Source organism: Mustela erminea, chromosome 13 (assembly GCF_009829155.1).
Source record: "Mustela erminea isolate mMusErm1 chromosome 13, mMusErm1.Pri, whole genome shotgun sequence".
Taxonomy (NCBI): Eukaryota; Metazoa; Chordata; class Mammalia; order Carnivora; family Mustelidae; genus Mustela; species Mustela erminea.
Genome location: NC_045626.1, coordinates 30,726,365 through 30,752,791, shown reverse-complemented (window position 1 = coordinate 30,752,791; position 26,427 = coordinate 30,726,365). Strand labels below are relative to the sequence as shown.

The 26,427-nt window shown below is 43.0% G+C and overlaps 1 long non-coding RNA gene across 1 annotated transcript in view; it reads left to right on the top strand.

Moving 5' to 3' along the window:
* LOC116572425 overlaps positions 1-26,427 on the top strand; it is a 174,344-nt gene that overhangs the window by 7,648 nt on the left and 140,269 nt on the right. The window contains exon 2 of the long non-coding RNA XR_004278313.1: positions 19,026-19,161. This is a non-coding gene — a long non-coding RNA (uncharacterized LOC116572425). The remainder of the gene's footprint in view (positions 1-19,025; positions 19,162-26,427) is intronic.

Sequence of the window (26,427 nt, the reverse complement as noted above, 5' to 3'; positions counted from 1 at the left end):
GCCTGGAAATAGTTTGATCCTTTTGGGAATAATTTTGAAAATTTTTTTAGGTGGGACCAGAATAGCATTTTGTCTAGATGCACTCTTGCAGTAATCTGACACAGTCAAATGTTTTCTGTTTCTTGGGTATCGTATCGCTCTCTTTCATTGCTTGATGTGTAACCTCTTAAAAATTGTTTATACGTTACCTTTTTAAAATTGGTTCCAGGGGAAGGTAAATCTGGTTCTTGCTGCTCTATCTTGGCCAGAAACAGAAGTCCTATGAACATCCTCAAAAGGGGATAAATCACAAAAAAATAAGAAAATGAAGTTTAGAATATAGATGTCAGGAAATGAGAAAAGACTAGGTTCAGATAAAGTTAGAGGTATTCATGATAATCTCAAGAAATACTTATTACCAAGCAACCAAAAACATATATTTCTTTTACATCTAGTTTTGTATTATAATTAATACTTAATGCCAACAGTGCTAAAAGATGTAACTACAATAACTAACTGTCCAATGTCTAGTCTTAGCTTTCTCCCAGGACCAATGAAAATGATCCAACTCTTTTCTCTCATTTCCACTAAGTCCCACCTCTTTTCTAAGGACAAATTCACTTGCTCCTGGAATTTCTCTGAAGCTCAGCTAACTTCCTCCTCATGTAGCCAATGCTCAGAGTGATTAATTTTACTTTCACAGATGTAGAGACTATTATAATTGGAAGGATGTTTAGGGATTAAAAAAATCTCTCAGAAAAGTGAGGTTCAGAGAACTGCTCAGTGGAATGTTAGTATTAAATAAAATATAGTGAAATAATCAAGAAAGGAATTACTTTTCATATATCACAGATTGGGAAATCCAGGTTTATAAAGACCAGATGACTTATCAGTGTTTTATAAGGTGATCGAGCTGGGTCGTTTGGACGTCAAGGGTGTCTGCGTGTGTTTTCATACTTCTAGTCCTTCCTTAAAAATGAGCTGCTATTTTCTGATCCTCAAATGAGGACTCCTTTTGCAGTAGCCCTGAAATAACTTGTAAGAAGTCAAAGAACTTTCTGATTCATATAATTCATATTATGATGCAGAAGCCAGATGTGGACGTCTCCCTCCTATCTCTGAAATATAAATTATGAACAAGGCTTATACAATAAGAGGAAACCTCTTCTCCACTGCAACATTTCATATCCCCTTCCAGTTTTAACCCCTCAGTATACTGCAACCACCTGTCCTATGTAATCTTAACTCAGATAGTTGCATTGGGTGGTTCCTTATAGACACAACTGTGGAGTGGGGCCTTTCTAGACTTTTTTGTACAAGTATATGCAGTTGGGACCTCCTTCTCATGGGCAACATCTATAGACTTGGCTGGTGTTAAAAGACACGATACCTGATAATTTATATCAACTGTATGAGAGGGCCAAAGATGAAAGTAAAACATCCCAAAAGAAAAGAATTACAGGTTATAATTAGATGTCTCTGTTTAATAGATTAAAAAAAAAGAAAAAAACTTTGGCAGGACATGAGGAAAACTACTAATTAAACCCGCTTTGATTCCAGATCCCTGGTGTTTGAGAAGTTTCCTAATGTCCACAGCAGCCGCCACACTTGACATTCTGTCCTGGCCGGGTGTAATGCCGTCAGAGCAAATGGTTTGGAAAAGAGGAAACAGCAAAGAAAAATTCTAAATAATGAAATGATCTTAGGATCAATTTATGGTTCTTTGGGCTCAAGGATTCAAAAGTTTGATATTTCCTTTGGTAATATTCCAGAGAAGAACATTCTTGAGATTGCTTCTTCGAGTTCTTTTACTAGATTTATATTGGCCGTGAGATTTAATCATTGACTCCCTGTGTGCCTGATTCAGTGTTACTGACATGCTGGAGGCTCAGGCCGTGTTTGTGGTTGATACACATGTCACTGAGTCGAGGTTCTTACTGTCAAAATTGGGGGCAATGAAAATGTTTTGGAAGAAGACAGAGGTTATGATTATACAGCATTGTGAATATGCTAGATACCACTGAATTGTTCACTTTAAGTGGTAAATTTTACATTATGTAAATTTCACAAAGTTAATTTGGACAAGGAAGGTAGCAAGAGGAGTGATTTGTCTCTAAGAATGTGCCTGTGGGAAGGATTATTACTTTCTAGATTGGGGACTCAGAAAATATGCAAATACATTTGTGAGAATTCTGTATAAAATAAAGAGCAGTGTGTGTGTGTGTGTGTGTGTGTGTGTGTGTGTAGATATAGATATATAGATAGACAACTATATATGTATGATATTATTTTGACTTTCTAGAAAACTGCTTTGTTTACTTAAGACTTTTATGTAATGCTCTATGTAATGAGCCCTGGGTATGAACATGCAACTGATGAATCACAGAATTCTACCCCCGAAACTAATAATGCACCCCATGTTAACTAAATTGAATTTAAAAAGGAGAAATATATAATGTTATAAAGTTGTGGATACAAGAATATCCTACAAAGATGAGTTCTGGCCAGGAGCCTACATTTTGTGATGATAATTTTAAAATTTGTGATCAAATGAGATAGAACATCTGAGGGAAAGAATGACATTTAAAAATACGAAGTACAAGATAACAACCAGGAATTTCTACATCTAAGATCTCATTTGCCAAATGATTTTTTGAGAAAAACAAAAATAAAAACAAACGAACAAAATACCCCTCCCCCAAAACCCCAAACCAAAAATATACCTTGTCATTAACAACAAAATAAAGGGGTTGGAACAAATGACAAGGTGAATAAGGACCTCATCTTGGAGGCCCTTCCCCTGGCTGGCACGGTGGCCGTCTGCCTCAGTGAGCGCATTTATGGGCAGGAGTGAGTGTTGCTCTTCTAGAAACATGGAATGAGTGAGTGCTTGCCAAGAAGCCCAGCCCAGCCAGCAGCAGAGCCGTTATTAAGCTGTAGCCCGAAAGCCTCCCAGTTTTATTTTATTGTTTCTGGGATGAGAGCGCTACACAGCTTTTAGGCAACTTTCTTTCCAAGCAATTAAGTACCCCCGTCTCCCCATCTCAGAAGCCGCAAAAAGGAAGTAAATAAGGGGGAGTCAGCGGCTTGGTGGGGGCTTCCAGGTTATTTATTACTTTAATAAATCTGGGTTCCTCCCAGCCCGCCTCAGACTCCTGTTTCTGTCAGGCTTGTGAGGACTGACGATCACTTAATTGTGGGGTTTGTGGGCCGAGGTGGGTGCCAAGCACAGTTTATTGTCCAGGAAAGGCTGTTAAGTAAGACGATGTGATAGCGCCCCAGCCAATATGTCATTAAACAGAAATTAAAAGCAGAAAACTTCCAAGTAGCCAGTCTCTAACTTGTATTAACCACTTAAAGGCAGGGTCGGTTGTGTCTGGAGCCCAGGGTAAAGTGGAAGAAGGTTTAGTCAGAGAAGCATGAGCACAGAGGTGGCTGTGGAATCATCGTGTGTGTCCTGTCCCCTGAAAGCATGGTCCCTGGCCCACTCTGTCCAGACAGGGGCCGTCATGCCTGGGGACTGGAGCACCCCCCACCCCCCCGCCCCCCGCCGCCAGCCACGTGTTCTCTTCTGTTGTTTCACTCGAACTTGATTATGTCCTTGCAATATACAGTCCCTGTTCCTATTGCCACATGAGAAGATGGCCAGGGCCCCGGGTCTTGCTTAGGTCACAGAGTCAGGTGACAGCCCTGCGGGACCATGGACATGGGTCGCTTCCTGGGAGCTGCTCAGTTTCACTGGGAGCAGAAACCTTTTACTTCCGGGAATCAGTCTCGGACTCCAGCTTGAGTTCATCCAGGCAGTGTGATGTTCTCCTGTGGAATAGAGTGCAGTTTCCCCACTCGGGGGTTAAGGCAAAGAGTGACTAAAGGACCTTGAGTAATGGTCAGTCAAGGGATCCCTGCTTCTGACATCAGAGGGCAAGTGGAAATTTCAACTTGCCTTTGTTTACTGTTCTCCCGAACCGCCCTCTCTTTGCTTGCCCCTTCCCACTTTGCTCTTTTAACCTCACCTCCTTTTAAATGTCTTCTTCTCCATCTGTTCCTCCTTATTTGTGACTTCTCCGGATTCTCCCTCTCTCTACTGTTCGCGTCCCCTATTCCAACCAGCCTCCTTCCTTGTCTGTTCTATTCCCGTCTGACAGTTGGCTCATGGATCTCTTTTCTGCTTTTCCTTTTCTCTGCCTTTTCCTATCTATCCCCCCGCTTTCTTCCCATCCACATTGCATAAACATGAAATTGAAGGACGATATGTATTTTCAGCACACATTGTTTATATTGAGTGTATTAGTATTAGCTCTTAATTAAAAGGAGCAAGTGTTGGGGCACCTGGGTGGTTCAGTTGGTTAAGTGTCCGAATCTTGATTTTGGCTCAGGTTGTGATCTCAGGGTCGTCAATTCGATGCTCCATGTTCAACATGGAGTCTGCTTGAGTTTCTCTCCCTCTGCCCCTCCCCCTACTCTCTCTCAAATAAATAAATAAAATCTTGAAAAAATAGCAGGTGTTGAGTATTTCATATTTCTCTAAGGGAAACAGCACCAAGTCAAAATCCTTTTTGTATGTAGCTCTTGGTTTGTTTGTTTGTTTGTTTTTTTCCCCTAGGAGGTCAGTAATTCTCAGAAGAGAGAATTAGAATTAGAATTAGAATTACTAATTGTTAGTAATTCTAATTAGTCTGTTTGTAACCTACCCACAAGGATTTTTAGAAAATGGAAAAAAAAAAAAAGGATTCTCAACATTTTTCTAATCCTGTAAAGATTATCTGCTCAATCTTATATTTCTCAGAATTCTGTTTGCTCTTATTCAGTCCATAGCTGAGAGTGATGTTTTTCTTGTAACAATGCACTTGAGTGGAGAGTTGAATAATGACCCTGTCATCCCAATTCTTCCTTTAGTTTTAAAGATGTTCCTTTCCACTGTTGCTCTCTACTTATATTCTGTCTTTGTTAAGGAAGATTATCCAGCACTTGGAAATCAGGCAGCCGGTATCTGGCATGCCCCTTTCAGTGTCATCCTCGAGCATTTTGTAACAAATTCACCCAAGGGTCATCTCACACACTGGAGGAAAGTGACTTTGTTTGGTTTATTATTTATTATTTGATTAAGGCTTAGATTCTCTGAAACTGGATTCTAAATTGTGGAAGATTTATGTGTTGCAAATGATTTTTATTAGGTGGAAAATATCCCTCCAGAGGCTATGGTTTTATTGTCCTGTAGGACATTAACCGGTTTTCAATCGAAGTTTGCAATCTTCTTTTTTCCACTGACATATATCAGTTTCTCACCTCCTTCCAATTGGCTTTGCCATCCTGCTGGTCCTTTTATTAAAGAGTTAAATACATCTTTGACTCATCTCTCTACTCATATGACAGTTACCTTATTGAAAAATGTTCTGATATCTTCAAGTTTAGCTCAGGCGACACTTCGTACAGGAACCTTCGCTTACTCTTTCCGCAGCATCCATCTTGCCTTTCACAGAGTTTTTGTAATCGATTCAAGTGAGTTAAAATCTCTTTATTTACAAAAAGTGTACTATTTTAGAGGAAGAACCTGTGTTGTATACTTCTTCTATATCCAATTCTTATCCGTCAATGAAAATAGAGACAGTCTCCTGAAATGTTTATTGGATTGGATAGAATTGAACTGAATCTGTCTCAATTGTCTTCAGCCTTAGGCTGCTAACGATAGCTTGCATGGAAAGAGAGCTGTAGTGTTCACAGAATATTAGATTCTGGAGATCTCCATTATTGTCTCTTGGGAATATTTACACTGGCTAGTGTTGGCTGTCATAGCTGTCCATCTCTGGCCCAATTTTGGAGCCTTTCCAGGAATCTCTCAGTAAGCTGCAGAGCATTTTTGAGTCATTTTGCTTAATGCCAGTAAAATGTCACCTGGGTCCCACCTCGGGGTGTTGGGCTAGAACTAACAGCGACATCCCTTCCTCATCTATGAGATGTATCCACACTGGCGAGGTGCTGCCTGGGAATTACAGAAAATGTAACATTTGTGCCCTTCTTTTTTTTGTTTTCATATGTTGAAATTAATGTGTCATTGTGAAGATTCTAAACAGATGGGAAAAGGTCAAGGTTTCTTTGTTGCTAAGTATGTTTCCATGGCTACGGCAATATATGTGCATTATCAGAAAGCATCATTTGTTTGGCTGTGGTGGCTCATTAGCGGAGGGAGGGGGGCCCCCTTTGATGGTTCTGGCTGGTTTATTTCTGCTTTACTTTTCATCGTGTTTGGAGAACTGTAATGAACGGTTGGAACACACATAAACCTGGGAGCTGTAGGTGAAGAATCCCTACCACAGCCCAGCCCTTCCATGTAAATAACCTACACAGTTTAATTGGGTCAGCTGAGCCTGGATTAAGAATGAAGCCATGTCCAAACAGCCATATATCTGGGTTTCACTAGTCTCAGGGAGGGTCAATGCATTGCGTAGTGCCTACCCTTTCTTTTTTTCTACTTCTTGGTACTTTGCTGACAGTATTTAGGGAAAGCCCCGTTTTATTCTGGGATTCTGGGAAATGCTGTCTTCCCTACCTGTTGCTTTTGTCCTGCCCCACAGGGTTCTGCTCTGACACGTATCTGGGTTTGCAGTAGGGAGCATGTGAAGAGGAGTAACTTTGGGTACCTTGGGTCAGGCAATATGAGGACTGACCAAACTGGCCACGTTGACCCCAAAGGAGGCATCTGTAGTGAAAAATGTTTGGATACACGTGCATGGCAAATTGAGATTTAATTCCCATACAAGCCAAGAGATTGCAATACAGGTGAAATAGCAGGGGGTGTCTTTGTGCAGTAGGAATGCTCAAAGTCAGACCCATGGCAGGGTGCCCATTTGCTTGCAGGGCAGATCCCGGTCAGGAGCTAAAGATTTCGGGGGCATAGCCTCGGTTCCAGTGAGGGGGATTGGTAAGGCAGGCTTGAGGGGGTATCATCCAAGGGAGACTGAGATTCAAATCTATGTGTCGGCCCTAGTGAATGCATTGATCGTTCCGGACCCAACCGTACAGAAGGAATTCCAGATCCCATTGGCTGTTGGAGTTAGCAAAGTGCTGCTCATCTTCGTAAGGACTCCTTGTAGACACTCACAGGCCTCGGATTGTGTTTATCTTTGTATTTCCACCCTCAGGCATCAGGGCTGCTTCTCAGAATTAACTATTCGATGGTAAACGTGTGATCTGCGACTGCAGGGCCTGAAGGGTGGGAAGTTCCCGCCTCTCACTTGGAGTAACCGGGAGAATCCAGAGCCGAGAGCATCTTCCACCCTCCTCCACCGCTGCAACCCTCCCTGTGTACATTGGTCTCTCGAGAAAATGATGGATCTTTCCTAGAGAGAAATGTGAGTGTGACAAGAGGTACGCTGGAGTTGCAGAAATGGAGCTGTTCCCCTTTACTGGTCCCCAAGACTGGCTGATTTAAGACAGTCCTCTCTGTTTACTGGCCTCAGGCTCCTCATTGGTCCCATTCAGGGCTGGGCTTGCAGCGTTAATGGTTTGGCTGTTGATCTTTTTAAATATATGCTGAGGAATAACCAGCAGAAAATATCCTGGCATCAGAATTTTAAAATGAAAGAAATCCACGTTAATATCGTCAACTGATACTATGAAAGAACTCTACCTCCACCTGACAGATGAGAAAAATTTGTCCAAGCTCTTCATTTCCCCTGCCACTATTTTGGTCTGGGCTATCACCAGGCCTGGTTTATTTTTTCAGCCTTTACTTTGCAACCGGTCTTCTCTGGCTCTAGTTCTCCACCTTAATATGTCCAGGTCACTGCTGCTGGAAATATTCCCCCTGATACTATCATCTGTCTGCTCAGAAAGACTGTTGTGTGCCCCACCACTGACAGGATCAAGACTCATTAGCTGTCTCCTGAAAGCTGTGTGCAAGCCATGTTTATGTTCTGTCATCACAAACACAGACCAGATAGGTTGGCTTCTTTGTTCTCCCCCAAACTGGCCATTTTCCTTCCCTGCATGCTACACACTTTCATATGTCCTCGTGTGCTCATACAGGCTGGTTTCCTGTTCTGAGAGGTGATCTACTTCTCTGGGTCACCTGGCTGCATTTTTATGCATTGATTGACTCACCTGTGGCATCCCAGGCATGCCTCTCGCGTGGGATGTACCTTGACCTTGTCTTTCTAGCGGGGAGAACCTATGGCACATTCATCTTGGTTTCCCAGTGTGAAGCTTGTATATTTGATTCAGCTGAACTAACCACAGACTTCCGCTCAGGTTATTCTTCTTCGGGAATCATCTCCTAAGTCTTGCCTCCAGCCATGTTTCCCCCAACCCTACTGCCGGCTTGAAATAGTGAGCTACTTTTTATCTCTCAAGAACCTGCTTATCCACAACTGTTGGTGAAACCTCACCTAGCTCTCGCCTCCCGTTGACCTTCTTGTAGGCAGTTGGAGAAAAGCAGCCAGGTTACCGGCAGTTATGTCCGAAGACTCCAGCCCAGGTCCTCGATGCTGGTTTGGGGGAAAGAATATTATTAATTTGAATTCTAAGACACAACACAGTTTATAAAATTCTCTTATCAGAACCACCTCTTTTAACAAAAGCAAGGAGGTTATATGGGTAGGACAGGCAACATTAACTTTTTTTTTTTTTTTAAATACATGAAAGGATGAGATTCGCATGGGATGGAATCTGGCCAAGATCTGAGTTAGAAAGCACAGGATGTAGGATTCAAATCATTATTGATGACTTCAGCGGAATGATTTTTCGCTGTATCCATAGTGAGATGATTGCCAGAGTCCCCTCTCCTTGGATTCTAGAAATCCTGGCCATCTACCCGGATTGTCCCAAGCCTTCAGTATAATGGTTCCACCTCACCGCCCTCCCCCAGCCCCCATTGACCTCCGGCTTCTCTGTTAGTTGGCAGAGCACCTGTTTGACACGCGGAATGAGAAGGAGCTGACATTTGTGGAGTTCCCAGGTGCAAGAGATGTCACAGTTGTTACGCAAGTCTTACAAAAACTCTTTGATCTACCTATTTATTTTCTTATATTATACAATACCCCATCTTTTGTAGATTTCTCAGTGGGAAGAATAAAGGCGGTTAGTCGTTATTTGTATCAACCTACTCGTAAGAGAAGCCAGACTCAAATTCTTATCTTCCGTCTCTGATTCCATGGTATTTCCATCAGACCACACTGCCCAATTAAAGAACAGAGACTGTCAGGGGCTCTTGGACGTGAGTGTGTCACATTCTTAATAACACACATTCGAAAAATTCCTTTTATTCTCCAGTTCTTAGAAATTCCCTTCTTTGGGGAACTAACAAGCAATTGACCAAACACCAGATTGGAGGATCATCTTTGGCCCAACTTGTTCTTTGTAAAACAAGAAAAGCACAGTTTCTTTATCAGAAAGTAAATTTTTTTTTTCATCCTGTTGCACAGCTCTGTTTCAAAAGTACCTTTCCTGTTGCTGCAAGCACTGTGTTCTTAGGTAACCCAGCTCTGTTGGGTCAAAATGACAAGGGAAGAAAGGCATTCTCCTGGAAATACTGGTTGATACTGTTGTTTTTGAATTTACCTTCTGCCATGGGCAGTATTTCTTTTTTCTGTAAAGCTGAGATGTTGGGAGAATGTGAATTTTCTCTAATAATAATAATAATAATAATAATAATAAAAGATCATGAAATTTGACGGGATAAAAGAGCATTTCACAGCTACTCAACATCAGGAAACTCATGAAAGTCAGTAGATAGGGCATGTTAGAAATAATATTATGTGCTCTAGCCAAAATCACTCCATATGTGGATATTTTCTGGATCTAGAAGGTCACTTTGACTGTCCACATGATTATAAAGGGCCCAGCTTTAAACACAAATTAAATAAATGGTCACTTGCTTGGAGAAGCTTAAAGAGATGAGAGATGAGTGATGGAATCATTGATTTAAAAGGCTGTAAGAAATCTTAGAGACTGTCCTCTAGAATGATGTTTTGCAAACCACTGGTCATAACCCTTTAGTCAGGCATGAAATCAATTTAATGACAGCGTTTTTAAAAATTAGAACATAGCAGTACAGCAAAGTGTACTGCATATAATAAGATTAGTAGAATTTTCATGGAATTTTTATTTTTATGCACACATACAGGTATATGATTTAAAATATATTTGTATATTTCTTACAGTGGGTCATATCAAAATGCTTAAAAGCCATTACCCATGAGAACAGGGAACTGAAAGTCCTATGGCTAGCATGCAAACAAGTATCAAAAAATATTTGCTGACTGATCTAGTTCACTGCTTTATCTTACAGTCTACTGTGTACTGAAAACTGTTGCTTCAGTGTGGCCCAGAATGGGGAAATGCCATCTTTAAAGTCACAAAACTGATTAGTGACAGAATCAGGAGTTCTTGGTACTAAGTCATAACATACAGTGCTTCTACTCTGTCCTTGAAGAAAAAAAAAACTTTTGGTACAATTGTTATTGCATTGGCAACTGAAACCATTTTCCCTTAACATATCAATCCCCTGGGGTGCCTGGGTGGCTCAGTCAGTTAGGTGTCTGCCTTGGGCTCAGGTCGTGATCCCAGGGTCCTGGTATAGAGTCCCACATTGCGCTCCTTGCTCAGTAGGGAGCCTGCTTCTCCCTCTGCCTACTGCTCCCCTTGCTTGTGCTCTTTCTCTGACAAATAAATAAATAAAATCTTTAAAAATAATAAAGCCAAAAAGAAATATATCATATTAAAAACAACAACAACAACATAAATCCCTTTTCCAGGGATGTGATATGTTCCTGATCTCCCTAGGCCTTGTGGGTCTTCCCCCTATATCCATTCACCTTTGCCTTGGACTTGGTAACTGTCCTCGGACTATGGACTATTATCTCATCCTTCAGCTTGCCTAGACTTTTGGTTACGGTCTCCTTTACTTTGGCCCCTGCCATGTTGTGTTAGATCCCAAAAACCCCATCATCCAGACGTGGTCATCATTAACTCATGCTTTTTTTTTAAATTCATTTTGCTTAGTTGCAGTGACAACTGCAAATTTGCATTCTTCCTTCTACTGACATTTTAAATAATAATGTGTTTATAATAATGATGTTGAAATGCCTGTAGCTAGAGGACTCAGAAATAGGGTGGCTTTTCAGAAGACAAAAACCTGAGTCATGTTACATGTTAATTGGGTTTTGAGTGGTAGGAATCATTATTTCCCAAGAGTGAAGGGGATGCATCTTTACGTCAGGCTATAGAACAAATGACCGTTGTGTGTGAGTACAGCCACTGTGAAAACCAACAATCTTCTCCTGTTCCGTGCTTCTCTCTATGATGGCGTGGCTCCTCCTAGAATTCCTATTCTCTCCTCCAGTGTTGGGTATCTGAAGGCTGTGAAGGGGAGGATGGCGCTGTGAGAGAGTGACTTGTGATGATGGAGTAATGCACTCTTTATTTAGTAGTTGGGTCTTGTTTCAGAGAAGGGTAACTTCTTCCTGTTTTGATACTTAAATAAATAACTCTAAGCACTAGGAGAGACAGAGTAACATAGACTTCTTAAAGAACAAAGGTAAGATGACATACCATGTTTTTAAAAAAATCAGATTACAAATAAGGCAATTTGTGTTTAACTCCTGGCTCTGTCTCCAAGAACTTGTGGATTTGGAACCAATCACTTTCTCTGTTTGAACCTCAGTTTTCACATTCTCAGAATGAGGGTTTGATAAGACCAGTAGTTCTGAACCTTAGGTAGACATCAGAATCACTTGAGGAGTTAAGGGAAATTGGAAAGGGAGGTGAACCATGAGAGACTACGGACTCTGAAAAACAATCTGAGGGGCGCCTGGGTGGCTCAGTGGGTTAAGCCTCTGCCTTCGGCTCGGGTCATGATCTCAGGGTCCTGGGATCGAACCCCACATTGGGTTCTCTGCTCAGTGGGGAGCCTGCTTCCTCTTCTCTCTCTCTCTGCCTGCCTCTCTGCTTACTCGTGATCTCTCTCTCTCTGTCAAATAAATAAATAAAATATTAAAAAAAAAAAAAAGAAAAACAATCTGAGGGTTTTGAAGGGGAGGGGGTGGGAGGTTGGGGGAGCCAGGTGGAGGGTAGTAAGGAGGGCTCATATTACATGGCGCACTGCGTGTAGTGCAAAAACAATGAATTCTGTTATGCTGGAAAGAAATTAAAAACAACAACAACAACAACAACAAAACTGATAGGTGGGCTCTACCTGTAGAGATTCTGATTTAAATTGGACTAGTGTGGGGTCCAATGTAGGTATCAAAACAAAATTCCAGGGGCGCCTGGGTGGCTCAGTGGGTTAAGCCTCTGCCTTCGGCTCCAGTCATGGTCTCTGGGTCCTGGGATGGAGCCCCATATTGAGCTCTCTGCTCAGCGGGGAGCCTGCTTCCCCCTCTCTCTGCCTGACTCTCTGCCTACTCCTGATCTCCGTCTGTCAAATAAATAAATAAATAAATAATCTTTAAAAACAAAACAAAATTCCATAAATTATTATAATGTATAGTAAGGGCTAGGTGACTCAAGGGCCTTTCAAGATCTGATCTATGATGATAACGACAGGGAAAACATGCCAGTATTAGGCAAATAACTATTATTACTACAGCAGAAATACAACTCAAACTAGAATGGGAAAAAAGTGAAAAGAAGATATTTAATGACTCTGAGCTTCCCAATTTGAATTTGTTTTCATCTGTGATTTGGTCTTACTTTCTCCGGTCTGCAATTTGGCTTCCAGTATTTGCCAAGAAAAGTTGGTGGCCCCGTGGATTCCTCAGTGGGAACAGGAGTTGCTTCCTTCTAATATCTGTGTATCAGCTCCAGAGATGGACTCTAAGGGGTCTTACTTGGCTGCTCTGTCCCTCTCTCGCTGTGTTGGGTGGTATGATTGACAGCTCACCAGATGGAGATGTTCTAGATGGATCTCCCGTCTAGAGCACCTGCTGCAGGGAGCATAGCTGACTGAGTGCCTGCAGCTGCTGCTTCTTTGGATTTGCTGCCTCATTCAGGCCAGGCCACATTTTCACTGGGCTGCTCCCAGCCAATGACTGAGCCCAGTGAGGGGGATGGATTGATTCCTCTAATGGGCTCTGTGAGTTCTGGGCACTCCCCCACCCCCACCATTGGTCTAACTGAGACTCTCAGAACTGCCCTGTAGACTGAGGCCCTTTCCACCCAATTATTCCTTCCCTTTCTTCTCTTATAGATGCCAAACCTCCATCAGGGTCTAAAATGAAGATTCTCACTATGTATTTCTTCTCTCTCAATCCTTCACTGGAGTTTCCTCCTAAAAGTCTCCTGCTTACTCATCCAGACCTGGTGTCTACTTCTTGGAGGATCTGACTGATGCAGACTAGAACCATATGGGATGGAGAGGAAGTGGTTCACGGAGGGAAGGATGTCCGGTGTTTGAAAGAAACACATGCCTGCTACAGACTGTGTCTTTGGGTCTCTCTCCAGTATGGGTCACTCTATAGAGAGGATACAGAACAAGTGCTCGTAGGGAGCAGGTAGGCAGGTTTCAGACCCTCAGGTGTCTTCTAGAGGATACTGGTATTCCCAACGGCTAGTGAAACCCCTAGTGACCTCAGATCTTAATGTGTTGAAGAGCGAAGAATTTGTTAAAACGAGCTGAATCAAGGTGCGCAACCAGAGTTGGGCGTGTGTCACTCTGAGCCCTCGGCAGACATCAGACAGCAAACCACTTGACTTACTAACATTGCACTATCCATCTGATGTTTCCAGAGCCAATTCAATGTCTGTTTTTTTTTTTTAATTAAAAAAAAGAGAAATATAATCTCTACATGCCTGCATTTTAAACTGATGAAAGCTTTTATTTTGTCAAATAGGCTTCATATTTGTTTTTTGGCTTTTGTTTAATGATTCTATTTTTTTTTAGGAGAACTCTATCAGGACCTGAAATGCAAGCTTTTTAGAGGAGAGTAAGCAGAATCCTCCCCTTACTCCTCAAGCCTTAGCCTCAAGATGTCAGCCCTGTGATGCCGCTGATTTTCCTGGAGATAATCCATTTGATATTCATGAATTCTTTCTCTTGGGAAAAATTATTCAAAAGCTTATTATTATACTAGTGATCCTGAGAAGAGTTACTTTTACATTTGGTCATCTTTTAGAAGCTTTTCAGTGTGAGCTACTCATTAGCTCTGATTTCTAGCTGGCAGCTTGCTGAGAGCAGGACAAGGAAGGAGCAGTGCAGTTTCAGTGAATTTGGGGGTAGGGAACCGAAATATCTGCAGCACAGAATGCTGGCTCCCCAGGCCCCTAGAGCCGGGGGCGTGAGCTATTAGGGTCCACTGGGCACTTCTAGGGGACTGTGAAGTGAGGAAACAAGGATGTTGAAGAAGAAATGGGGGAGAATGACGGCAGGAGATTCCTGCTTTGTGATTTTTGCCTAGGACCTGGCCTGGACTCCTTTTGCCTTTGCAGCAAGATGTGCAAGAGGTACAGTGTCATCCTGAGCAGAACAGGTGGTCACAACCTCCCTTGCTTCTCTCCGGCCAGAAGGAGGCTAATGTCCAGCCCCTGGCGAGGCACACTTGATTCACCAGCAGAGCACAATGATACGGGGGTACGTGCCAACTCTCCTGCCTCGCCAGGCTGTGAGACCAACTGTTCCTTATTTTCCAGGCATTGAGCTGCTTATGGAATTTGCTCCTTTGGATAGGAGTTGCATCCAAATTCCTCTCCTCTGGATTTGCTTGATCTCCAAGCCTGAAGTCAAGCCAACTTCGGTTATTATATCTTCTCATTTAGCAACCATAATAACCACACCACACATTTATGGCTTCATTTCTTTTTTTCAAGGGACTTCTACATATTCTACCTGATTCAGTACTAGAAACTAGTCTCTATATTGGGTTGGGAAAATGTGATCACCGGTTTGGGAGGTGTAAGCCTGAGGTCCAGAGAAGCTAAAACAGAGCTAGTGTCAGAGCTGGGAGCCCATCTATGGTCCAAGAATACAAGTCCGTTACCTCTTGGAAAGAAAATGTACATTTTTATTTCCTGTTGGATAATATTTTCACTCTTACATGTCTTCTATCTCCAGTTTTTGTTGTTGTTGTTGTTGTTCTCAAGTAACCAAATAAAGGAAAAGAAGGGCTTTAACATGGTGAGACCCAAGGCCATCCACTTGATAGGCCAAGAGTAAAACTTGTTGGAACACATGATCATGTCTGTGTGTTAGAGGAGGAACCTAAAAGCAAGAATAAGAAAAGCTGAATTTAAACTCTGATCTTTCAGTGAATTATCTCTGTGATACTCACTAAACTCACTTGACCTCTCTAAGTTTTGTTCTCTTCTTAAGCAGGAACAATGCTAACCTGCCATTTATATCCCAAAAAGATTGTTAAGATAATCAGGTGAAACTACAAAACAAGACTTCATTTAAAATTACAAAGCATCATTCAGATAGAAAGGTATTTTTCAACATTGTTTTAATTACTTTTACTTGGAAGGGACGAAATAGTTATCTGCTGGAAGAATGAATGAAGAGATGAATGAGTGATTTGGGTCTTTTAAACACTCCACATCTGCTGGAGCTCTTGCAACCTGTTTAATTCTTCAAACCCTCCTTTTTCCCATTTCCTCATTGGTGGAGGTTAGGTTGTCTTTCCCCTTTGCCTTTTATTGGATGTCAGTCTTCCAGGCACATCTTTGACCCCAGAAGTGTGTGGATAGTCACTGAGCACTATTCATGAACCCTAAGATTGTCAGTGGCAGCCCCTCCCCATGCCTGAGAACAGGAGAAAATACTGAGCCAAATGGCCTCACTTCCACTTTGTTCTCCTTTCTACCCAGCGGTTTCTTAGAAGTGGCTGTCACCAAGTTTGGCTCATAGTGAAACTCTTGGATACGACAGGGGAACAGACAGATTCAAAGAACCTTAGAATTAAAGGGGCGTGAGATGCCATCTTAACCATCCCATTGTCTTAAGGGATGCAGCTGCTGATGTTCAAAAAGATCAAAAGGGCTGCATTGGGCTCATTCAAGTAGTTAATGCCAGAATCACTAAATCCAAGAGTCTGGACTTACCAGTGTAAATGTCTTTCCAGTTCCTAATTCTGGGAGGAGGCTGCAGAACGAGAAAGCCAAAGGAACCCCCAAGACGGTCTGTCCTTGGGGCTTTCCTTTGATACAGGAGTGAATTTCAGAAGGTCTTTGTTTGTTGCCCTTAGCTCTCCATTTTGAAGACCTCCCTTTAAAAATGTCATCATCCTATGCAGTTCCTTCCCACTCTGTATCCCACTGAAGCTAACTCTTCTAGGCAGTATTATTTTTCTGATTTATGCTTTAGGGGACTCAAGATTTAGTGCCCACCTTCTTGTTTGTACAATTTCTATTTTTTATTTCATGAGAGAGTGAATTCAGTGGGTGACTCGCATGGAGAGCTGATTGAGGAAAATCCTAGAGTGTTGATCCCACCTCTGTTCAATAATTTGGTAATTAAGGAGGGCTTATCGGGTTTGAACAAGTTGGAGTAGGCTGGGAAGAATATCAGTGGTCAGATTTCTTTTCTGTGTTTTGGGAGGGGGGTGGGGATGGTCATTGCTTTACATTTTTTTTCCCTTGGGCCATAATTGGATACAATGTTGTCTTGGTTTCGGAAGCACAGCATAATGATTTGATGTTTGTATAATTTGTGGAATCATCACCACAGATCTAGTCAGCACCCATCACCACACACGGCCACAGTATTCTTTCATATTTATGCTCCTTTTAAAGCTTTCTTTCTGATGATTTATTCAACAAATATTTCTTGAATTCCTATTATGTTGCTGGCACTGTAGGTAAAGATCGCTTTACAGTTTACAGATCGGCTGAAGGTTAGTGACTCAGCTAAGCAGGGAGGAAACAAAGCTTAGACGGGCGCCTTCTGGTTGTAGGTTCACTGATCTTTCTGCTTTATCATGTGCCGGGTCTCTTGACTTCTGCTGTTGGCTCGGTTCCTCCAGAATTACACTGTGTACTCATAGCATGAAGCCGTCCTATAGATATAAAAGGTCAAAGCTTGGATTTGAATAATGTGGAGTAAGCCTGCAGTTGGTGGCTGACTTTTTCACAGTTTAACCGTACGTGTCCCTTCTGACTATCCCACAGCCATGCCAGGCTGGTTGGGAAGTATTGGAATATTGTCTGGTTATCACCCCATCACATTTCGGATTGTGATATCTTTGTTTGTTGCTTTATTTTAAAAACACTCTTTAATCGTGGTTAAGTACCCCTAAGGTCAAATTTGTAGGCGTTCAGTTCAAGTGTGGCCTTAAGTACAAGCATGTTTTGTGCAACCCATCTTTGGAACTCTTCTCGTCATGTAAAAGGGAAGCTTGGTACCCGTGAAACAGAGGTTCTCCATTCCCCATTCCCTCCTGTCCCTGGCAAAGCACCCTTGGTTTTCTGTCCCTGCTTTGTCCTGGCAGACAAAGAGTTAGCAGTGCTGCCACTGTCTTCTGCTCCTCCTGATCTCCCAATACAGTCACACACATGCTTCGTGTCATTTACCTCTGAGCCAAGGATTATACATAAATTATGTTTTCTTTCTCATATATGTTTTTGTTTTGTCCAGATTTATAACTGCCTCATTTTAAAATGTAGTCATTTTTTTTTCCTTATGTCTGTTGCTAATTTTTCCCCTAAATCCAGTGACTTTTTTAAAGGCTTTTATAGAGTTAAACATACCAGACATTTCATGATCTCTGTTTTCTTGGAGATGCGCCTCCCAGAGCCCTCTGTTCTCAGACTGTTCCTAACTAGATGGGTTGTTTTCTAACGGGCTACATTGCTTTTGGACTGAATTAGCGGCTCAGCTTTGGAAACAGTGTTGGCCAGGACTACTCCAGCTCCTCACTGGCTCTGGTGTGGTTTATTCATTTACTGATCTGTTTTTTCCACTGTGCTCTGGGGCCAACCCTGTGCCAGGCCATGGAGTGGGTCAGGGGATGGTGTGGAGAGAGCACAGCACAAACTTCAGTTTTCTGCTCTAAAATTGGAACAATAGTGTTTATTCCACGGAGTTCTTCTGAGAATCAATTGCTATAAGGTCTGTGGAAGCACTTAATAAATAGTAACCCTGAGAGAAATCAGGGTGGTGTTACTTTCATGCAGAAAAGAGAGAAATAGTTACTGCATAGAGCATCCCCCAACCTTGTAGACAGGTGCACTCATCTGGGAGCTGCTCTCACGTGGGAATTGGGTGCTGTTCACTGTGGTCGTTTTGGTTCCCTGCACCGTGTCTGACGGATGATGTATGGTGGAAGAAATAAGGAAGTTGATGCCAGAGGAAAAGTACAGAAAATAAGTTCTACAGAAGTTCATAGGAGCAAGGAAATTTGGTTCTATGGAAAGGTGTTATGACAGCTTTCACGGAGGCTTAATAAGGAAGAGCTTTCTAAAAATAGAACTACTAACCAAGGAATGAATTCTCAGTAGTGGAATTACTGTACCATATTGTAATTGGTTTTTGTTTTTGTTTTTTGTTTTTTGTTTTTGTTTTTGTTTTTTAGAGGGGGAGGTAGAGAGAGGCAGAGGGAAAGGGAGAGAGAGAATTTTTGTAGATTTGTTGTAGATTTATTTATTTGAGAGAGAAAGAGAGAGAGGAGAGGGAGTGAGCGAGTGAGTGGGGGAGGGGCTGAGGAAAGATGCTCAAGCAGACTCCGCGCTGAGTTAGAGCCCTTCCCGAAGCTCCCAAGCTCCGGTTTCAAGATTGATGACATCAGGACCTAAGCTGAAACCAAGAGTTCCACGCTTAACTGAATGTGCCCCTCAGGAGTCCCTAGAGAGAGAATCCTAAGCAGGCTCCATACCCAGCTCAGAGCCCTACGTGGGGCTCAGTCTCACAACCCTGACATCATGACTTGAGCCCAAACCAGGAGTCAGATACTTAACTGACTGAGCCACCCAGGAGTTCCTCTATTTTTAATTTTTTGAGGAACCTCCATTACTGTTGTCCACAGTGGCTGCACCAGTTTGCATTCCTGTCAACATTGCCTGAGGGTTCCTTTTTCTCCACAGCATTGTCAACACTTAGTATTTCTTGTGTTTTTTGATTTTAGCCCTTTTGAGTTCACGCGTATGGAATTTAAGAAGTAAGACAAATGAGCAACAATGGAAAAAGGAGACAAAAAATAAACAAAAAACCAGAATTCTAATACAGAGAACAAGCCGGCGGATGCCAGAGGCAAGTGAGGGGTGAGTGAATGGGTGAAACTGACAAAGGGAATTAAGAGACACTTATCTTGATGAGCACTGAGACCTGTATAGCATTGTCAACCTGAAATTAATAGAACACTGCATGTTAATTATACCTGAATTAAAACAAAAGACAAAACAACTTGAAAAAAAAAAAAACTCTGTGCTGCATGTAGTAAAAATATAATAATCTGGTATGTGTATATGCCTACACATTTTCAAAGTAATTTTACATTAATCCTTTCATTTGATTCTTACTGTGATTATCATACTGTGAAAGTGATAATAATACAGGCTAAGCACTGTTCTACATATATTATTAATATATTAATTATTACATTATATCAATTATTAATACAGTACATGTAAATTCATTCAGGCCTCACCAAAGCTTGGGAGGCAGGTCATCATCTCTATAAGACAGACAGTGAAACTAAGGCAGCCAGAAGTCCAGCAACTTCCCTAAGGTCACACAGCTTAAAAGTGGCAGAGCCGGGACTTGCGTACTTGCCTCCCAAAGCCAGCATGGGTGTGCTCTTAACCATCACCCCACGTGGTGGAGAAGCAGACCCGATGCCCTCTGGCCCCGGTGTGGGCTGTGCCCCAGTGATGCAGGCACCAGAGAGGGGCTGCTGCTCTGCAGAACTGACCCTCGGTTCTGAATGGTTTTGGCCGTGCTGGAATGCGCGTCCTGTTTGCCGTTTCTGAATGGTATGTGGCATCGTCCAGTTTTTAAGTGTGTCAGTTAAGCAAATATATGCTTTAATATAAATGTGTGTAAATGTCTGTTAAAGCAGTGGTTATACCAAACAAACTGGGAGGCGAGTTTCGGCTCGCAGGCTCTGCAAGCATGTGGCTTCTAACCTCACCGAAACCTGGGGAAACAGCACCTTTTCTGATGTGCAGGAAGAGCTTGCATAACTTTTGCTTAAGGTGAGAACAGTTAGTTGACTCTGGGTCTAAGGAAGACCCAGCTTTTCTCTTGCTGTCATATCCATGCTGTGCCCCGTTTCTATAAAGAGGAGGTGAAGAAAGAAGTAACTGAAGAGGGAGTCACCCTCCCTTCCAGTGGAACGCATCTCATCATCCCTTTGGGGATTTAAAATGGCAGAGGGGCGCCTGGGTAGCACTGTTGGTCAAGCATTGGGCGCAGGTGGTGATCTCAGGGTCTTGAGATCAAGCCCTGCATCTGGCTCTGAACTCAGCACAGAGTCTGCCTGAGGCTCTCTCTACCCCTCTCCACTGAACTCTTTCTTTCAAAGTAAATATATCTTTAAAAAAATGGCCACAGATTGTTATTCTTCTCATTGAGAGATGGACTCTGATCTTGCTCTTCTAGTATTTGCTTGACCAAAAGAATGTGGCAGAAGCAATGTTCTGAGACTCCTGAGATCAGTCATAAAAACCCTTGTAGCATCTGCCTGAGCCCTTGGATACCCTTGCTCTGGGGATGCTTTCTGGGGAGCCTGGCCACCTGCTGTGAGAAACTGAGCAATGGAGAGACGACAGGGCTCCCAGTCGTCAGCCAGAATCAGCTGGCAGGCACGCGGCCAGTCTTCAGTGTCGTGAGGGCAGATGCCCCGTGGGATGTGACTCGTCCTTCCTCAGCTGCCCCAGCTGATGCTGCATGGTTCAGATTTCCACTCCTCATTCCAGCCTTTTCTAAATTTTTGACCCACAAAATTGTGAGGCAAATAAAATAATTGGGATTTTTTTTGAGGTTCTGACAATTTATTAGGCACGAATACCCTTATCTTTCTGGATTTGAATAATTAAATCCAACCAAGAGAGAGCGATACTTGCTTTTATATATGTCTACCTCTTCCTAATATTGTCCAGTCATGTACTTAAATTTCACACAAAAATACATGTATATATTTCTAAACCACTACCTTTTGGGGTAGTTTGTGGCACGACAATGGGTCACTAGAACAACACCTTTAAGTAGTTCCCTGGGAAATATACTCCGGAGCTGCAGCCTCCTCTCCGCCCACTTTCTCTTCAGGTTCTCCCACAGAAATTTCATTTCCTGCTGAGACCTCACACAAGCCTGATTGTGAGAGAAGTCGTTTTTGTAAAAGAGGGCTTGGGCGGTTCCGTTTTCATATTGAATGCGTTTGTCATTTGGACACAGCCGACAGGCAGAAACCCTCCGACAAGGGGGTGAATGACGGGGGAGTATATGAGCCTGGCCGTGGGATTTATCGCCCCATCACAGTGGGCCTTTAGAAGACAAGTAGAGTTGGAAGGATGGAAGAGGTCTCTGTAATGACCGCAGGCCCTCTTAGGATTCCACCTGGAGTCGCAGCGCTGATCAGAAGGGACTCTTGCAGAAAGAGAGAGTGAAGCGGGACCCAGATGCTGTGTCGGGCAGCCTGACATTTTGGGGGTGCGTCCGACAGCACGTGTCCTTCTTCCCCTAGCGCCCCTTCATCTCCATCTTGCCGTAAGTGCTGTGCTACGGGCTAGGGCCCTACAAATGAACAAATGTGCCCTTTTCTACGAAAAGCTACAGACTAAAAGGATGTCTGTGTGCATATGTACTTATTTATATACATTTCGTTTATAGACACATACACATTTGTCCCTACATACATGCACGTGCACACGTACATATGTAAGAAATAAAATGGAGTTATTACTTGGGCTGAACTTTGGAGAGTATAAACAGGAATGGCTTATATCCTTCAGCATGCTTTATCTCACTTCCCTTTCTTGCCTCTTTTTTTTTTTTTTAAGATTTTATTTATATATTTGACAGAGAGAGATCACAAGTAGGCAGAGAGGCAGGCAGAGAGAGAGGAAGGGAAGCAGGCTCCCTGCTGAGCAGAGAGCCTGATGCAGAGCTCGATCCCAGGACCCTGGATCATGACCTGAGCCCAAGGCAGAGGCCTTAACCCACTGAGCCACCCAGGCGCCCCCTTCCTTGCCTCTTGATGGCATCAAGGGCGGTTCCAAAGCAATGCCATTCCTTTCCCTTATTGTTGACAATGTAGAGTCCCTTTCAGGTATTTGGAAGCCAAATTTTCTTGTTTTTAAAACTTCAAGATCTTGTCTAATTTAAAGCTTCTTTTCTCTCAGAACAGGTTGACCTGGTGGCTTAGGGACGGTTGTGGGGGAGGAGGGCGGGGGACCAGTGTGATCTGTTTCTTCATTTTGTTTCCATGTTTCCTCTTCCGGCTTCATTTTCCTTCAGGGCTTGGCTTGGGGGTGGTGTAGGAGAGCTGAGGTCAGGCATCAGATGTTGCAAGGGTAGGGGAGGCAGTGATTCACAGGATTAATGGATTGTAGGATAGGACCCACGCCTTCCCTGTAGCAGGTGTCCAGCTGCTGCCCAGCACCGCCACCCACCTCCATCATGAGGATTTCCGCAGTGTGTTTTCCTGATGTGGGGGCCACATTCTCCAAATGACTCCTAGCAACCCCTTTCCAGCTCCCATTCTCTGAGGTCAGTCCAGAGGCATCCCAGCCCTCTTGGGCAGGATCTCATCACGTTGCCTCCAGCTCGGCTGTGAATCTTCTGTGCCATATACTTGGTCTGCAGGAAACTTACAGGCACAGGTCAAGTCCAACACTGCTCCACCGCATCCTGCTGGCCTCCCCCTGCCATCCTGGGCTCCCCTGGCCAGCCCTATACCTCCAGGATCCTCCATGTGGGAAGCAGTTTTCAGCCTCCCTGTCTACATGTGTTCCTTAACGCAAGCTCTCCCAAGAATACTCTGTGCTTCACTTGGATCCCTGACTGTGAAGCCAGCTGCGAAGCCTGTAACTCGGTGGCCCAGTGAGTGTCCTTCTGGGGGTGGGACTCCAGCCTCCTCTCGCAGCTGCCCCAGGATCTGAAAATGATGCTCTTCAAGTCCTTCCTCCAGCTCCTTGGTTGAGAAAAACCAAGAACTTTCTGTTCCTTCACTGAACCCCCTTTTCACAATTCCTGCTTCACACAGCCTGGATGGTGACGTGGTCTTCAGCTTCTCACTAGAATGTGTAGGTACATATCTCTTGTCCTCAGTTTTAGCCCAGATTCTAAGACAATGGGAGATGTCTCGTTAAATACAAACTATTCCTAACCGCACTGTTAACTGTTAACAGGAGCTGGGCACCAAACAAGTCCAACGGGAGGGAGAGGCAGGAGTGCCTTAGGCGTCAAGCATGGAGAAAGAGAGAGATCTAGAAGGCCCAGTGGGGTCTTGTCAGGAAGGGCAGCAAGGAGGCAATTCTAGGCAGAGACTGGAGAACAAGCTTGATGACCGAGGGTGGTGAACTCCCATCCCGGCACAGCAAGTCTGCAGGTAGGGTCTGTGAGGAAGGAGTGGCCGTCAGGACTGCAGAGGCCAATCACACTGGGGTGGGGGGTGGGTGGAGGGCTTCCCACAAGCTGTAGGTATGTGGCACTACCATATCATTTGCCGGTCAGAAGGGGCTTTGGAAAGGAAGCAGAGAAAGTGGTTAGGAGACTTATGCCATGTGTAGATGAAGGATAATGAAGGTGGGCTGTAGGCAGGATAGACAGGGAGAGGAGGGCTGGTTGGAGAAAGATCTTCAGATGGGGCCTAGTGGCTGACTAGCTGTGTGGAACTCGGGGCTATGGGTAGGGGGTAAAATCTTGTCCAGGTCCCCCAGTAATAGCAGGTACCTTCAAAATTTTACTTTCTTACATCTTCCTGAGATACCCAGTTGTCTTGTGTTTTCTTGAGTCTCTTCACCTTCTGTGTTCTTCTCCAGGGGCGTGACAAATACGGGTGAGTGGGTGGCAGAGTATTTATTTGGTGGTGGTGGAGCAGATTCATATGGTGATAGCCCATTTTTAGCTAGCTCAGTAAGACTGAGTGAAGTAGGTGTACGGAAATGTTCTATAAATTCTAACCTGAGAATATGTAAGGAGCTCTTTTTTTTTTTTTTTTTTTTTTTTTTTTTTAAGGAGCTCTTATTTTTAAGCAGATCCTATTTGTGCAACTCGTTTGGCAATCAATCATGTGACATTTCTTCTCGTTATATGGAATTGATATTTAAGTCTATAAATCCATTCATCCTATCCCTCGGGATTCTGCTTCTCGGTTTCCACGGTGACAGCTAGCTAGCAGGTAGACTAACCTATGCGGAGTTGTTAGTTGATACCATAGGAGGGAACTCTGAATGATGCCGAGCCTTTTAAACCTAGTAACATACAGTTTTCATTTAGAAGAAAAAAAGCGTTTCAGACCCAAAGTAATAACCTAGATAATTTTGAGTTATAACATCAATTCAGTAGGTATGCAGAACATTTACGTGTACTGGCTATGTTATATTACTTTATGTATTTTCATTCAGACTGAATAAGACTCTGAGCTCTTAATATCAGGCCAGCAAGATATTGAATCTTGGTCTTATTACTGTTCTCTGTGTCTCAGCTAACGTTTACTAAAGGTTGTGCAAAGTTCTTAGGAGATCCTTAGGCAGTGACAAAGCCTGTAAGCCATTAGTTGTACTACTTATCAATGAGGTGGTCTTGTCCAAGCTCTCAAGGCAACTTCCAGTCTATTGCTGTGCCCCCTCTAGACCATGTTTGGGGTCCAGGAATCCCCAGGATCCAACTCTCCAAGGGGCATGAAGCAGCCGTTCATCCCATCTTCTACTTCTATGTTACTCCTGTTGCGGAGTAGACACGGATTTCTACTACTTGAGGGAACTTCAGGGCTTTTTTCCCCCTCCACAGCTGGGTAGATCTAACATTACTTTTTCTACTTCTTCCTCTCCAGCAAGGATCTTTGCCTTATTACATCCCCTTCTGATATACTCAACATATTTCCTCAATAAGTGAAGTTTTTACATAGAGCCCAGCTTCAGTAGGACCCCACAAATACTCCTGACGTGAGGTAATACAAAGTGCCTGATACAGACCAGAAAACACAATTTCATATCTTGGTAAATCCTTTTACCTCTTGTACAGTCATAGAAGTGGTTATATGGTTTTTAATGCCTCTGGCTTTTTACATAGTAATAAACATAATAAAGTTATTTATTAAATAGGAGCAAATGCACAATCCAATAAAAGTTATATTAACAATTTACTCATATATAATGATGGTATTTGGGGGGGAAAAAAAAACCACAGAAGGTGTCACCGTGGCTCTGGCTGCTGTGGCCTGGGCCTTTGGAGGTCAGCATGAGTGTCCTCTTATGTTTTGTGTGATGATGACCCTATTTGCCCCCAGTTTTTCTGTTTTAGCTACTGTGTGAGGCGAACGTGATAACCACTACACTACGGAAACTGTTGTAGCTACTGTGACCTCTTTTCACATAATCACCTGTGATGCTATTTGGACTTCACATTGTGCCAAAATCATTATTTACATAATAAACATGCTGTACTCCTTTTTCATTATTTTGTGACAATTAAAGTACTACCAGTTGTAACCAGCTCCATTACCAACCCAAACACAAGCTTGGACACGGAAATCATGGGGTAGCGTTTGGCTATTAGATGGCCGTTAACACAAGCCCATATATACTCACCATTTCAAAAACCATTGCAGTACAAATAGAAAATTAGGAATTTTTTGGATTGAAAGCTTTGAATTCCAGATACCTATGAATCCTAGGCCTGCGAAAACCAGTTTGGAAACATTGCTGTGGTTGCCCAAGTATGCGCTTGAGTCAGACAGAGCTGAATTTGAATTCAAGTTTCTCTCAGTTTCCACCTCTGTAGCACAGTCATGGTGATACCTTCTGTATTAGTTGCTAGCACTTCCATAACAAAATACTAACAGTTGGGTGACTTACAACAGTAGAAATGTATTATCTCATAGTTCTGGGGGCTAGAAGTTTGAAATCAAGGTGTTTGTAGGGCTGTCTTCCCCCTAAAGACACCAGAAAAGGATCTGCCGTATGCTTCTGTCTTAGCTTCTGGTGGCTTCACACATTACTTGGCTTTTACATGGATCACTCCAATCTTCTATCTTCGTATGACAGATTTTCCATCTTCTGTATCTTCACATCACCTTCATCTTCCCTCTGTGTCTCTTGTCCAGACTTCCCCTTTCTATAGAGACACTGTCATGGGATTAGCACTTTGCAACCCATTGAACTCACTTTACGTTGATCACCTCTATAAAGACCCCGTTTCTAAGTGAGGTCCCATTCTGAGGTACTGGGAGTAGGACTTCAACACAATTTTTTTTGGGGGGGGCACACAATTCAAATCAGAGCATCATCCTTTGCTGTTCTGAGGATTAGAGATAATGGATCTAAACCACCAGGATCATTTTCAATGCTTAATGAGGAGTGGTC